The sequence below is a fragment of the Haplochromis burtoni genome, unplaced genomic scaffold (assembly GCF_018398535.1).
Source record: "Haplochromis burtoni strain Fernald_Lab_line unplaced genomic scaffold, NCSU_Asbu1 Contig_179, whole genome shotgun sequence".
In the NCBI taxonomy this organism is placed as follows: domain Eukaryota; kingdom Metazoa; phylum Chordata; class Actinopteri; order Cichliformes; family Cichlidae; genus Haplochromis; species Haplochromis burtoni.
The window spans coordinates 659,355-673,984 of NW_024582540.1; the positions used below are offsets into that span (position 1 = coordinate 659,355).

A 14,630-nucleotide genomic window follows, 5' to 3' on the forward strand; every position below is an offset into this window, starting at 1 on the left:
CGTTGTTGTCAAAGGAAATAGTGATCACAAGTAGAGGCTGAATGTTTGCATTCTGTTTTATTCCACAGGACAATGCAGTGATTCAAGTCCTGGAAGAGCGATCGCTCTTTGCTTGTAGTCCCCATGTTTTCCCCACTTTTACTTTGATGAGAATCCAGGTTTCCAGTTACCGTCCTGTCTAAAGACTCTTAAGAAACTCATAAGTAGTGACAGTGTCCTCTCCCTGCATGTTTGTGTGTGGCTCATCTCACACCATATGTTGGCAGACAGATAGCAGAGAAGAAGAAAAAGATAAATGACTTGAGAAGTGAATGCATAGCTGCATTTACACACTGCTGAAGACAGGCTAAATATCCATCATCCCCTCCATCCTACTGTAGCATTGTGCTGCAGGGCAAAGGCCTCAGCAAAAATGCATGCAAGGACCATATCTGTTTAATAAAATCATACAACGGGGTTCATCAAGTCTGTCAACTCACAGTCTTTCCATGCCTTTCTGTCTCTCCCCACTCTTCCCTTTATCTGCTGAGGCCCTCGACCAAAAAAAAGCCAGATTCGGTCTACCTGCAACATATGAGCTCACATGGGACTCTGGCATATGTTAGCACGAGTGCGTGCCGCATGAATTGAGATGGAGCATGTAGATTCCAGACTCCAGAGCATCCCCCATGCTCTGGTCTCTGGGCACAGTAGCACCAGGTATTCCTCCTTCCTCCCACCCGCCATCCCAGAGGAACACTGTCAGCTCAGATTACACCCGGAAAGGCGTTCAGCTCGCCATCCGCCACCACTGGTGTTGCTCCCCTGCATCCCCTCTGATCTGATCTCCTGTCTCTGGGTGTCATATGGGAACGTCTTTCCTCAGCGTGTCTGTCTCAGCACAGCTAAGTACACATGACACTCACAGCAAGGACGCTCCATGGAGCAGTGAGCACAAAGAAAACAATAAAGGGTTAAGAGCATCTTCTGATGGAAATGTGATTCTTCAGGCATTTTACAGACACCTTAACTGCCCCAGGGTGTGTTTATACATGCATACAGAGGCACACGCACGCCCGCACACGCACACAACAAATTCAATGTTGTGACTCAAGGGTAAAACCACGCTATCACACCATTATCTATGCCTGAATTATTCTCTTGATGCCACTCTATGCCATTATATGGATGCTATTACAGAGCATTAAAGGGCTGATTATGGCTATTATAGATATGATTATAGGGTACCTGCTTATATGATCTGTACACAGCAGTAATCACAGGTGAGAGGAGACAACTGTCTGATTTAATTGCTTATATGTGCAGTGTGCATTTATACTCTTTGCCACTTTCACAAGGTATACATGCACATAAATGCAGGTGGATTGAAAAGTAATATTTGGTCACCAAAGTAACAATATAGTAGGAAAACCTCATTTGTAACACATATGTTTTTAAAAAAATCATCTTCAGTTGTTCATTTTACTGTGAGAAAAATGAGGCATTACCTCCGAACAAGGTCAGAAGAGACAGCAGTGTGATAATTAACAGGTCACTATAAGGCCTCCTCAACAGGATAGCTCTCTATGTGTGTATGACCAGCAGAGAAGATGAGAGCAGGTGTCAGCTTGACGAACACATATCCTCTTCTCTAGAGACATGGAGGGAAAGGAAAGGAGAGATGGAGTAATGGGAGACCAGAGGGAGGATAGAGGGGGGGTTGAAGAGGGGCCACTGGAGCAAATCCAGCAGGGAGAAGGTGAGCAGCCTGCCTGCCCGCCCGCCTACCCTCCCCCTGCAGATTGAAGTCTTGCGAAGAAAATAAAGTTTATTGCCTGGAAAGAGGGGGAAAAAGCATGTAAAAAGCATTAAAGCGATGGAGGTGAACAATTAGACAGATGGCCAGGTTTTGGAAGGAGAAGAAGAAAAAAAGGAGTAGAAAAAGACGGAGAAAGCATAGACGCAATCGTTCAGGGTTTTTATGAGGACCCTGACAACTCCTGGTCTCTTCAAGGGCGAAGGAAAAGTGAGAGGCAGCGAAGCCTCTCTGGTTAACTCTGGAGCAATCGCTGAGTAGGCAACACCACAGAGCTCGGCTCAGGGTGACAGTGCTTACCGCCCCCCAGCTACACACAACCTATCGCTACAACTAAAACAGAAAGGCTAATTCTGAGAGAAACGCGGTAAATAAGCTCCAAAAATGAGAAACCGCTGCAAAGTGTGCGTCCTCGTGTCTACGCGTTCGCAAAACAGGCACGTGTTCAGGACAGAAATCGGCAAGGTCACCGTGAAGATAACATCACCTGATGCCTCAGACTACCGCTGCTGCCAACACCTCTCACCTGTCACCTGCCATCAAACCCAGAAGACGAGCTATCTGTAACAAGACAATGACCTTTAGGACTTTCACCATAAGGAAGGAGAGAAGGAAGGACTAAGAGCAAGGATGGAGGCAAACAGTTAAACTTTTCCTCGGTGAATACAGAAAGTTGGCAACTGCAGAGGTTCTCCTTCTCCATCCTGCTCTTTTCCGCGGCGTACCCAGGAATGACATGTGATCACTGCCGAAAGAAAGATGGAGAAGGAGGAGAGGATAGATGGGGAAGCGCTCTAATACAATTATAACCGGGGCCATCCAATCCAATAAAATGAAGAAGTATTAGAGCAGGGGAGTCCCATCCTGTTCAATAAGATACTGGACCACTTTACTAACTCTTAAAACACACACACACGTGTGGGCACACACAGGTGCACACACTTCGCTGACCCCTTTAATAGCACAGAAGCCACCCCTAATGGACGCAAGCAAGTGGAACCACCAAATAATACACTGTCTTAATGCACTAGACTCAATCTCATCCCCCTCTCCCCTTATCCTTCTCAGCCTTCACTCTCATACTTTAACCCCTGCTTCCATCTTCCCTCACCTTGTGCTGCTCACCACCTCAGCGCCTCTTATAGATCACCAATGCAGAGGCAACACTTAAGGAATCAGAAAAACCCCTATATATACACAAAACACTTAGCCCGCAGACCCCGGTTAACGCTTCAGACGAGGAGAAGAAGCGAGTAAAGGAAGACAACGCAGTGTCGAATTCCTGTGGTTTGAAGTATCACTCCTGAATATGAGATTCGTAATATTAATATAAAGCAACAGCAGTATAATATGGACATATCCTAACCAGCAGGTGCAGAGGTAAGGTGTTGTAATGGCGATGAAAGTGAATGAGCAGGGAAGACACCATGTGAAAAGGGCACCTTATAAAAGCAATTAGAGAAATGACTTTGAGCCCCTCTTCTTGCTCTGTAGATTAGAACAGGCCTCGGAGGGAGGAACACCAAGGAACTCAGATCTCTATGACCTTGGCCGCAACACACCATACTAAATTGGCCATCAGCTTTTAAGACTCATATCATAGATATATATTTTTAGCAAAAAGAAAAAGAGAGAAGGAAGGAGGGGGGGGACTGTGGAATGTGCAGGTCATATATCATCCTGTCACAATTATGACGTTTGTTCATAAATACCAACCAATCTCCTCTCCACCTGGCTAAGTCACATGCACTTGTGCCTATGCATGCGCTATACACCGACAAAGAAATTAGACGCACACACACACACACACACCCCACGTGTGGAGAACGCACATGCACATCGCAAATAAAGAAAAGGACACATCTGGCTGGGTGCCCTACCACGGGTCTGAGAACTGACCTCCACACACAGACAAAAAGACTGAATACGCACTCAGGTAACGACATGCATTCGAGCGCCTAACGCACAAATGAAAGCACGCGTTCTGCACATTCCAAACACTAAACACACACAAACAAACAAAATGCACGCCCGCACGCCCGCACGCCCGCACACACACATCCACTTACTCACTGGCATGCACGCACACTGCAATTAATAGGGAGGCAGGTCTCTGGTGAGGAAGAGAAAGTGCCTGTTCAGCACATACAGGCAGAATATGCAATTTCCTCCAGTTAAGTCTGTATTAAATTGATTTCTTCTTTCTCTGACACGGACTGGGTTTTTCCCCTCTAATGAAAGCTGGATAATCTACAGGTTTTCCCTTTCCTGAAATCAAGTTACAAATCAAGCAATTGCAGGGGCAGATATGGGAAAGGTGAAGGAAGGACATGGGATGATTTTCCAGATGAGAAACATGAAGAATGAGGCGCCCACGTGCCGCTGCTCCTAACGTGGACATCAGGGGCACCTGACACGCGCGCGGGGAGCAAAAAGGCCAGGCCTCGGTTAAGTACTCGGTTGACATTTCTGGTCAGCGACGGCCGTGCCATGTTAGTAAGCGCGGCTCTAATAACTGTAATTAATTAAATGCGTGAATTAGTAAGCACTTCAATGAGCTAATCGTTCATTCAAATCTGTCAGGGAGTCACATGGAGGCGGAAAGCTGGAGAAAAGCGCGCTGAGCAGAAAATGACTTTAAAAGAACTTAAAGATGAACAGTAAAAGAAGAGGTATTTAGTTACTTTAATGGGTAAAAGCAGCAGTACAAAAATATAAGAATAATTAAATTCAATCTTTTTTAGCAGCAATGTGTAATTTAAATAAACCAAAAGTAGTCATTACAGGGCCAACGTTACATAATTACTTTTTATAACACCTATTAACTAATGTGTAAGCAGAATTTTAATGGTATAGCTGGTGGAGGTGAAGCAGTTTTAAGTACTTTATATGCTGGTGTAATTTAATTTTACTGAATAGTGAGGCGTTACATTTTATACGCTCATTACAGGTTTTCAAAATCTTTAACTTTAACTGTCAAATAAATTTAGTGAAGTAAAAAGTGCAATATTTCCCTCTAATGTAGTAAAGTGGGAGTATAGAACAGCTTCTGTAATGCATACAATGCATTATAATACTGCATAATATAATTCAGTAAAAACTGTCTTAGAATATGCTGTCATTTTTAGAAAGTGATTCCAAAAATCTAAATTAGCGTGCAACCAGATAAAACCAAATTCACACAACAATATATGAGAAATTATGCAGGGAATTATTGGGGTTTGGCTTTTTTGGGGGGTTACTGCTAGTAAACATGAACAATGGCCATGTAAATATACAGATGAGCAACTTTTTGGAGGCTATCTGTGAGGTGAACGGACTGCACACACAGAAAAAGAGCGAGATGATTTTGCATTGAAACTTGAGGTGATCGAGCTTGGCGTTATTTTATAGCTATTGAGACTTTGGCTACCTTTCCAAAGAGACAGACAGGTCAGACAAGAGGAAAAATAAAGACAGAGAGAGGGGAAGGCATAAGAGCAGACAACGAGAGAGGGAGAGAGAGACAGCGATGGGAAATGAAAAGGACAGGGCGGTCATCATAATTGCAGAGTTTGCTTTTCGGATGCAGACAGACCAGGGCCATGGGGCCTGAGGCAGATATCGGATTGCACACAAACACACACATAAAGCACGCACGTACAAGCTGACACGTGCACCCATATATACAAACATGCACATTAAAAATATTTCACCACAGTGGAAGTGTTGTTTCATTAAGAAAAAAAAAAAGACGCTTAATATAAAATCGTTTTGTTTTTTGTTTATGTTTCATAAAGAATCAAGTGTGAAGTGAGATAGCAACATCCAGCTTTCAATCCTAACGGTGCTTTATCATAAAGCTTTCTGTGTCAGTGTGCGTGTCTCCATTTCTGCCTCTACTTCCCTTCTCCCCTCCTTCATCCAGGGCACAGCCTGATCAGATTTACATTAAAAAGTGATGGAGATTTAAATAATGTGTCTATGTTCTCAGAAAGACATCAAGAGATTTTCATCTTACTCTTCTCTTCTTCTGTCTCTTCTTCTCCATTTCCTCACCCTCTCCTGCTCCTATCTCCCCCCCTCATCTTACCCCCTCTATCTCCGCCAGATTCGCAGACAGTGCACATTTTCCTGCATGTCTTCAGTGTAACCGATACCCCTAACAACCAGGATTTTAATGCGTTCCATATTGCTCCCTAATATTTCAGATCTCAGAATAAGCACTGGCAATTACATATTTACACCCAACTTATTTTGCAATCCTGCACAGGGACTTTAGTGTCTGGCTGAACAGCGCACGCAGACTTAGCTGCTGATTATGTTGTGGTTAGATAACAAAAGAGATGGAGAAAAACTCCTAGGCCCTGTGCATTTATATTGTATATACAACTTTCTGTTTGGGCGTGTCAGCAATAAAGCTCCGTTCGCTCAAGTACAAAATAATGCGTTCTTTTCAAGTGCGACAGTAATGTGATTGCTTTATCTAAACCTGCTAGTTTTACTCTGTTTAATTTCTCCTGAAACGCTCGTGCTTTGTGCCATCTCAGTATCCAGAGGCCTGGTAAAGCACCAAAACCATTTACACAAATGTATACTGTTGTAGTGAACACACATCGGCTGTTCAGAGATAATAAATTAAGCCCCTTTGATTTGGTTATCCGAGCCTCCTTTTTTGTATCAGCGTTATAAAAACATAAGCATAACATAATTGAATAAGAAAAGAATCTTGCAATTAAGGAACGTGTAGGCCTTTGATGTGAGTAAGTGTATAATAGGCCTTTTGATGAGGGAATGTTTTATACTCCGCAGGGTCTGGTATGCACTTTGATTAAAAGCTCTTTTGTTCGGCAATATTCTAAACTGCTTACCATTTTCCACTGTCACAATAGTTTAGTCTGGAAAGACAGGAGATGGTGCCTTTTGCTCTTTCTCTCTGGGATAGAAAATCTTGCCCTTTCTCGTATGAAATCACACGGTAGAGATACTCTGTTATCACCACGAGTGCAACAAACGGGGAATGTAAGAGTGACCTTTTAGCAAAGGGATAAAAGGGAGGCACCATCTGACATCAGAGTGTTTGTTTTTACTATTAACATTACTTCAATTTCCAAAGTCAGGAGCACGTTCATCAGCAACCCGCAAATGCAGTGTCTGAAGCACCATTTACATGATCTGTCCTGTCTGCTGATAAGGGCAGTTTTGCATTCAGTGAAAATGCTTGGCAGATTTGAATAATAGGATTCTCATCATGTATCTTTAGCCCCTTGTCGCCTGATAATAGCCTAAAAGACTCTGGTTGAAAAATATAATAAGTGCGTCATGTGACCTCAGCAGAGGTCGAGGGTCGGCGAGCCACGGATCGTCAACAGAACACTGGCGTGACAGAGAATAAATGATGCCTTGTAAACAAATTGAATTATTGCTTTAATTCATGCAGTCTGATTCAATTTGCAGGAGGAGCGATCCTACACAGGGGAACGGAGGAGTGAAGGAGTGACAGCGAGCAGGAAGGAAAGAAGAGGACGACGTGGACGCACACCTTCCCCTCCATCACTCCATCCCACGATGTCTTTGGCTCCACTGAAGGAAAGTAACTGCATTAAGAGTCCCGATCATCTCGCAAGACTGCGTGCTGCTTTCTGTAGACGGCGCGTCTTCCTTTTGTCTCTCAGCTAAATGTATTAAGGTTGTGTCAAATTAAGTTCGAGCTGGGACCACTGGGTTGACTTTCTGCCCTGGCGCTAACTGAGTGACAATATCTGAATTTTATAAACTGGTGCACCCAGAGCATGTTGATGAAGAGGTTTCTTCTTTTAGATGTGGATGCGATGGAAAAAAAGGAGACCTAAAATCTGAAGAAATCTGCTTATTGTGATTGGCAAACAGGAAAGCCCATCCTCCTATGGTACAACCCATGAACCTAAAAAACCCCGTCTAAACCATCAGTATTACTTTCGTCTATCACCCAAAGCTACATTAGGTCTCTCCTCAGTTTGCTCCTTAATTCCATCAGAGTAATCCCACATTATTGCCCTCTAACAGTACCCTAAACGGAGAATAAAAAGTTTGCTCCCCTCTAGCAGTGTATTACCAGGAAACAACAGGCCCTCTCCTCATTAAGTTATAGATATAAATGCTCCAAAGCATGAAATTACCCCCGAGCCTCCCTCTCCAAATAACCTGGTTTGCAAACAAATGATCCGAGCACAAGCAGTAAAAGGCAGATTATTAAAATAATAGGAGGGATTTAAATTTGCATCCACAGAACAATTCGGCAAAGGACTATGCAATTACTCCTCCTCTCCTCCTCCCCTGTTCATTCCACCTCTCTATGCCGGCAAGCCTAGAGTCCCTCACACTTTATAGTGTCCATCTGTTCTGTCTAAGAAACAGGAGAACATTCTGGTCTCTTCAGGTGCATCTGCACTTGTGTTGATGTAGCTAAATGCAGGGATGTGTGAGCTAACTTGGTAGTTTGTGGAGCTTTTGTCGAGTCAAAACCACGATCAATTCCCATACTCAGCCCTAGCCAAGTATTTCTCTCCTTCTATGATAAATATCTAACTTTATCCCGAGACGATAACAGTGCCTCCTCCTATGCTGGGGTAAATGGGGAGCGATGAGAGAGTGAGGTAAGCAAGAACGGACAAGGCAAAGGGTGCTCAGATCTGCATTACCTCTGAGTTATGGCCTCCATTTGCATCTCAATCAGCCTCTTTGGAGAGCCTAGCACCTTGGTAACACCCCCATCACAACACAGCCACCCCAGGTAATCAGCGAGATTTAGTGGGACTGGCAGTCTACCATGGGCACCCCCTGGCTGGGGCTCGCTGCTCATTCCCAGCCCCTGGCTTCGCTAAGGGCCCTCTGGGCCACATCCAAACACCGGAGAATGGCAGCACTTAACAAGACTGAGGAAGACCAAAATAGACGAGCAGCAAGAACAGGCCATAAAAAAAGAAGGAAAACAAAGCACCCATGTGATCGTAATACATCTTCCCGCATAGATGTCTGCATAGTGCTCTGAATTGCTGCCTCATTATAGCAGGGGGGTAAAGAAAAAAAAAAGAAAACAAATGTGAACTTGTGACCTCAGGTGAGAACATTTTGTCTCCGAGCTGATGATGACACTGACATCGCTGCGCTGCACCCCTGCAGCAACATCAGGCTCTTTCTAACGTGTAATGGGAGTATGCGCACCCACAAACAAGCACACACGCACACAGCCACATGGTGCGATTTGCAGATAGTGAATGCTCCACTTGAGACTTGCCTCTCTAGTTAGCACTGTCTCATGGCTGGACCCTGCTAAGGCATTATTACCTACAGTCAGCCCTATTGATATTGTGACTCCAGCATCTGTTCACCTCCTTGTTACTGCATGGACCCCAGCACACTGTCCTATCTGACTGTGTGCATGGTTTGTGTGTGTGTGTGCATCTTAGACCTCTGGGCATGAGAGTAGTCACTTTGCACAGTAGAAGACGAGAGGCTGAGGAGGCTAATAGAGAACCACTGAACACACCAGGGGCCTAATCAAGTGCGAAGGACACATACCCACAGCTCCAAAGCTCTCTCTTAAACAAACACTCTGGCCTTTCTTTCTCACTCTAATCTCACGGATGCTCACAGATACCGATGCCACATCACACAAACTCTTTGTAAGCAAAACAAAAATATAACGAAGAGGGGCGAGACCGAACTTTATCTGCAAATACAGATGGCTCGGGTGACCATGGGAAAAAATAAATAAAAAAAAAGAGGGAAACAAAAGGCAAACAGGAGGGGTGCAAGGAGTGAAGATGGAAAGACTAAGAATGAGGAGCTGAGTTTCAGTTATCAGAATCAAATATTAGTGGGGAAAAAATGGGGAGTGGGCAACATTAATCAAAGTGTTCACCTAGTGGGCAGCCATATGGCAGATCAGCACGCCAACAGTGCAAACTTGCTGATCTTCAGTAACGGAGTGCAATTAATTCCACTAGCTGCATTCATCTCTCCCTCACACGCTGAAGGAAGGGAGGTAGAAAAGAAGGGGAGAGAACAGAGGAGGGTTTGTTATGACTCTTTACTCTTCCTTCTAAACTCTTTTTTCCCCCCCAATCTCTCTCAAAGCAGAGGAATCAAACCTTGGTGATGAATGAGGTGGACACAAGGGCCTCAGGTAGCTCCTGTGGCGATGGTGGGGGGGGAGCGACGAGGGGTGAGTCAAGAAAAAGCGAGAAATTAGGAAGCGGAGAGGAAACAATGGTGGTGAGGGATTAGCTTATTGTAACATTTGTTCAAGGCATTTGTAAGACCTTGAAATCTATATTTACGTGTCTCGTTTTCCTTCAAAGACTTATTTTTCCTAATGAACACAACCTAGTTTAAAAATCTGAAAAATCCCACTGCATTTACTGAAAGTTTATAGGGCAAACGGTACCAACAGCATCACCAAAATGACTAAATTAGAATGCAACTCTATTTGCAAAGCATCGTAATGAGTGTAAGGCACGCACAATACCACTGGTCAAAAAATAAAGCCTCATAAACACGATGTAAATCCTATTATCCAGCCCGCATAATAGCTTTTTTACACAAGACTGTGCAAATAAAACATTGTGTCTATTAACGTTTTCCAACTCTCCCAAAAATTTATAGTGGTGCTCATAAAATCCTTTGAAAAAAAGGCCGAAAACTTTTTTGTAATTTGCCTGCATTTGTCAGAGAGCAGGAATTAAAGTTTGCCCTCTTAACAAGTGAGGCACAAAAATGCAGATTAACCTCAAAACTCAATCTCAATACATCTACACTGAAGTCTTTCTCCGCAAGATTAAACCAAATACGATGTGGTTTTTTTTTAATCATAAATCAATTCATTAAAATGTAAATTAAAAGAGAAAAATGATAATGATAAGTAATGTCATTCTCAATCACATCTTCTTCTTTTTCAGCTGGGTAGATAAAGCAAATAACGAAAAAAGATGGCAGAACAAAGTAAACACAACCTGACCACACACACACCCATTTCAAACCTCTTTTGGTTTTATGTAAAATTACCGTCTCCCCCGGCTCTTAACACAAGCTCATCTCCATTAGCCGCAACCTAGTAAAACTGACTCCCCCAAATGAGTTGTGAATATGCATTCCCCCGGCCCAACTCTCCCATCCATACAAAAATACTGCATCCGCTCACTTACATCCATATCTCTTGTAAGTCAGCTCATCCCATAGGCCTAGTCACCATACTACCCATACCAATATCATAAATGACTGTGGGGGAAGCCTTCATTAGGGCAGCAATGCCCCTCCACCCGCCTAATCAGGGCATTTTCCTCGAGCACATTGGGATGGTGGTTTATGGCCCAAACGGGGTTCTGTTAATGAGGAAGTATACATGTCTCCATTTCCTGTCTAGCCAGGTCGGCAGTTCCTGTAGTTGAGTCTATTATAATTCTATTGCTTTTTTTAATGAGTTATATTCATCTTGGTAAAGCGTCAGACACCATAAAAGCAAATAATAACAATAAATGCACATAATACAAATCTGCTTCTGCTAAACGCTGTTATAGTCACACAGTAGTGAATGTTTTTTCCTCTCTCATACAAACACTGTCGAGCGATCCACTGCACTCCAAGCAACGTGGCTTTAAACCCGTATGATGACAGCTGAATTACTGCAAATGCCACAGCAAATTCTGTTACAGTGTTCCCACAAACGCTCGGCTTTTTCTGCTCATTCTTCTCAATCTCCCTCTCTACACCTCTGATCTCTCGCTGCCCAGGTCTTTCTTTCTCTCCATCATCCCCTCTTCACTCCCAGGCTTCGCTGACATTAACCTGGAGCACTCACTTTTTCCCATGGTTCTCCCATGTTGCTCTCCACATGTCAGCGCGGGAGGCTTTATGGCCCACATCCATCAGCATCACGTGCCAGGATTTATGGGAGATGGAGTCCAAACCCAATAGCTCTGAATCCGTCTTGCTGAAGCTGACCCCTGGGCTCCTGTGCGATGTAATAGATGAGCATCCTTGCACCCTACCCCCACGTAACCACACCTCACTCCTCCATGCTTCCCTTTCTTCACCCCATCTTCCTCTCTTCCCTTTACTTTCATGACTTTTTCCCTCCCTTTGCACATAAGTCCAGTCTTCTACACTGCCCTAGTTGGCTCTTGTTGATCATTCATTCAAGCCCTAATAGAGATTTGGTTTCCAAAAAATTAATGGAGCAAACTGATCCAAGGAAATATCCAAGTACACATGGCCCCTACACTCACACTTGAGTTATATATCCATTGAGTTGCAATTGGGTTAAAATGTAGAAGTGCCCTTCACAGGATAAACGAGAGGCAGCAATTATCTCTACTCACCGTTCGCTCCCACAAACAGACCTGTAGGAATGACAAAGGGCTGTCATATCATTATGTCCTGTAGCAGAAGATGAGAAGCTAAATTAGACAGAAGTTACAGCTGTTCTAGCACAGCTCACGTGCAGCTCACAATGACCCTAAAGAAAGATTTAACACAAAGTTACATCAGATGAAGCGAGACAAAAGCAGACTTTCACATTTCTAGTTTTCCAACCAGCCTGATCTCACAGAAATCTGTTAAATGACTTAAGAGCACATTATGCTGTGCTGTCAGGTAATCTGTTAATATACCAAGTCTGCATCATAAAACAACAACAACAACAACAAAAAGTTCCTCGGGAGGTTTGGAGTGGTGGCTGGTGCCAGCAGCCCTACAGATCGGCAAAGCAGATTTAGAGCTGGTTTTTGTTTTAGAGGCTGAAATAAAACACAAAACTCTCAGTCAGGAGACTCGGGTTATATGCCACCACCCTCAATCACTAGAGACTACAGTAACCTGAATCTCATGGGTTCTTTTTGTATCATAACTCATGCATAGACAAACTTCTGGTTTAAAGACTTGAGAAGAGGAATGTCCCGATTTCCACTTTTTAGATGGTCGCCATTCTCATTGAGTCTTCTTCAATTTACTTAAATTAACCTACCGTGACACATAGTGGTTAATTTTACTGTAGTCTCTGAGTTATAAATGGATCACCACTATTTGAGAGAAAGGTTTCACAGGTTCCTTAATACACTTTATTAGATGGAACAGAAAAGTTTCAAGCCAAAGTCTGAGACACATACTTCCTCCTCATGGTCCACAGCAGAATTAATCAGCAGAGCTTCATGTGGTCTACATATAGCACTGTGACCGAGGGAGCTGGAGTTCAAAGGTCAAACTGTGTTCACTGGTTTACAGCGGGTTTTTATTACAGAGTTATTTGATATATTTACCAAACCTGTTCACCTTCTAGCCTCCTCCTATATAGAGCTGGTTATCTAAAAAGTTGCACAGAAAACACACTCTCTCTTTCTCACACACACACACCTCAATTGGAACACATGAAATAATATTGCCCTGCGGCCCCCCAAACAGGTCTGGACCCTAATAAATGCTTTACACTTTGAAAGAACAGCAAGGTAGCTCAGACACCTTTGAGCCTCCCTCAACGTACAAACGCATACACACACACACACACACACACACACACAGACAGACAGACAAACACACACACAGGCTATGCCTGGTCACAGGTCAGGAGCGCTTGTAGTTCTCTGAGGTAAAGGAAAGCATAGCCGCTTGAACTTGTAATATGCTCCTCTCTCCCCTGGTGCCACTTGTTGGGGGTTTTAGTGCAGGGGGAAATTACACTAGCCCCCCGTGTGTCAGACTCATGCTGAAAATCAGGGCTACACACCCACAAACACAGACACACATGACCAAACAGCTAAGCCTCAGCGTGGCTGAGACAATAGCTGTATGACAGATGAAGCGGTGGTGAATGTGTGGGTGTTACCTTTATTGCAGAGCATCACTAATAACATTTTTTTTTAAACAGAGGTAAGTCTGAGCAGTCCAAATGTTAGATGCTAATCATCTAACATTCCCATTGGATGCAGAGAACAAAGGACATAACCTGACTTTTTCCAGTGAACAGCACACAAACAATGCCATACAATTAATCTGGTAAAGCTGTAGTGTAGGCCTAATCACACGCACGTATGTAGGCATAATCGTGCGTCACAATGTTGGCTCTTTCCTCACCAAAATGAACTCAACATATAACGTAGACCACGAGTCAGATGTGAGCTGAGAGATAATCGTTGATATGGGGCAAGAGAGAATGAAACTAATAAAAAGGCAGTGTATCAAAGTATCGCAGCTGAGCATTAGTCACGTGAGGGCAACTACGCCACAACTCTGGTGTTCTCTAAATGAATCCCCCTCGTCCCGCGCTTGATTTATGGACCTGTAAAAACACACGTTGTTTTTAATCTACTGCTGCCTGAATCTGCCTCTCTAATGAAATGTGGATCTGTGTGTGTGTCGGTGTATGTGTTGAAGGGCATGCATGTGTGGGTGGGTGTGTGTTTGATAATGATGTATGGGCTAAGGTCTAATTCTTTGAGCATGAATTTTCTCTCTGATAAATATGCATCCAGTTACACAGACTGATTAAGCTGTAAACCAGTGTTAACTCCGTGTCACAGCACATACAAACACGCAGACATACATACTTACATGTGCACATGCACACATGCACACAAACAACTTCCCAGAAAATAATGATAGCTGTGCCTGGGGCAGGATTATTCGCATGCCTGAAGCAGTTCACTGGTATCATTCCATGAGACCAGACTGCAGAATATACCCTATAAACACAAGTCAAAGGCTCGGAGACACAGCCATATAAGCAGAAAACACTTTGCACAGTCAAAAAAGATGACACGCAGAGTTCACCATCAAAATCCAACTGCATATATTGACTGTGGAGAAATTAAATAACAGAGCTGCA

The 14,630-nt window shown here is 43.6% G+C and overlaps 1 protein-coding gene across 1 annotated transcript in view; it reads right to left on the reverse strand.

The window, feature by feature from the left end:
* The window catches only part of wwox (WW domain containing oxidoreductase), a 133,034-nt gene that overhangs the window by 95,816 nt on the left and 22,588 nt on the right, over positions 1-14,630 (reverse strand). The gene's annotated exons all lie outside the window — the stretch shown is intronic.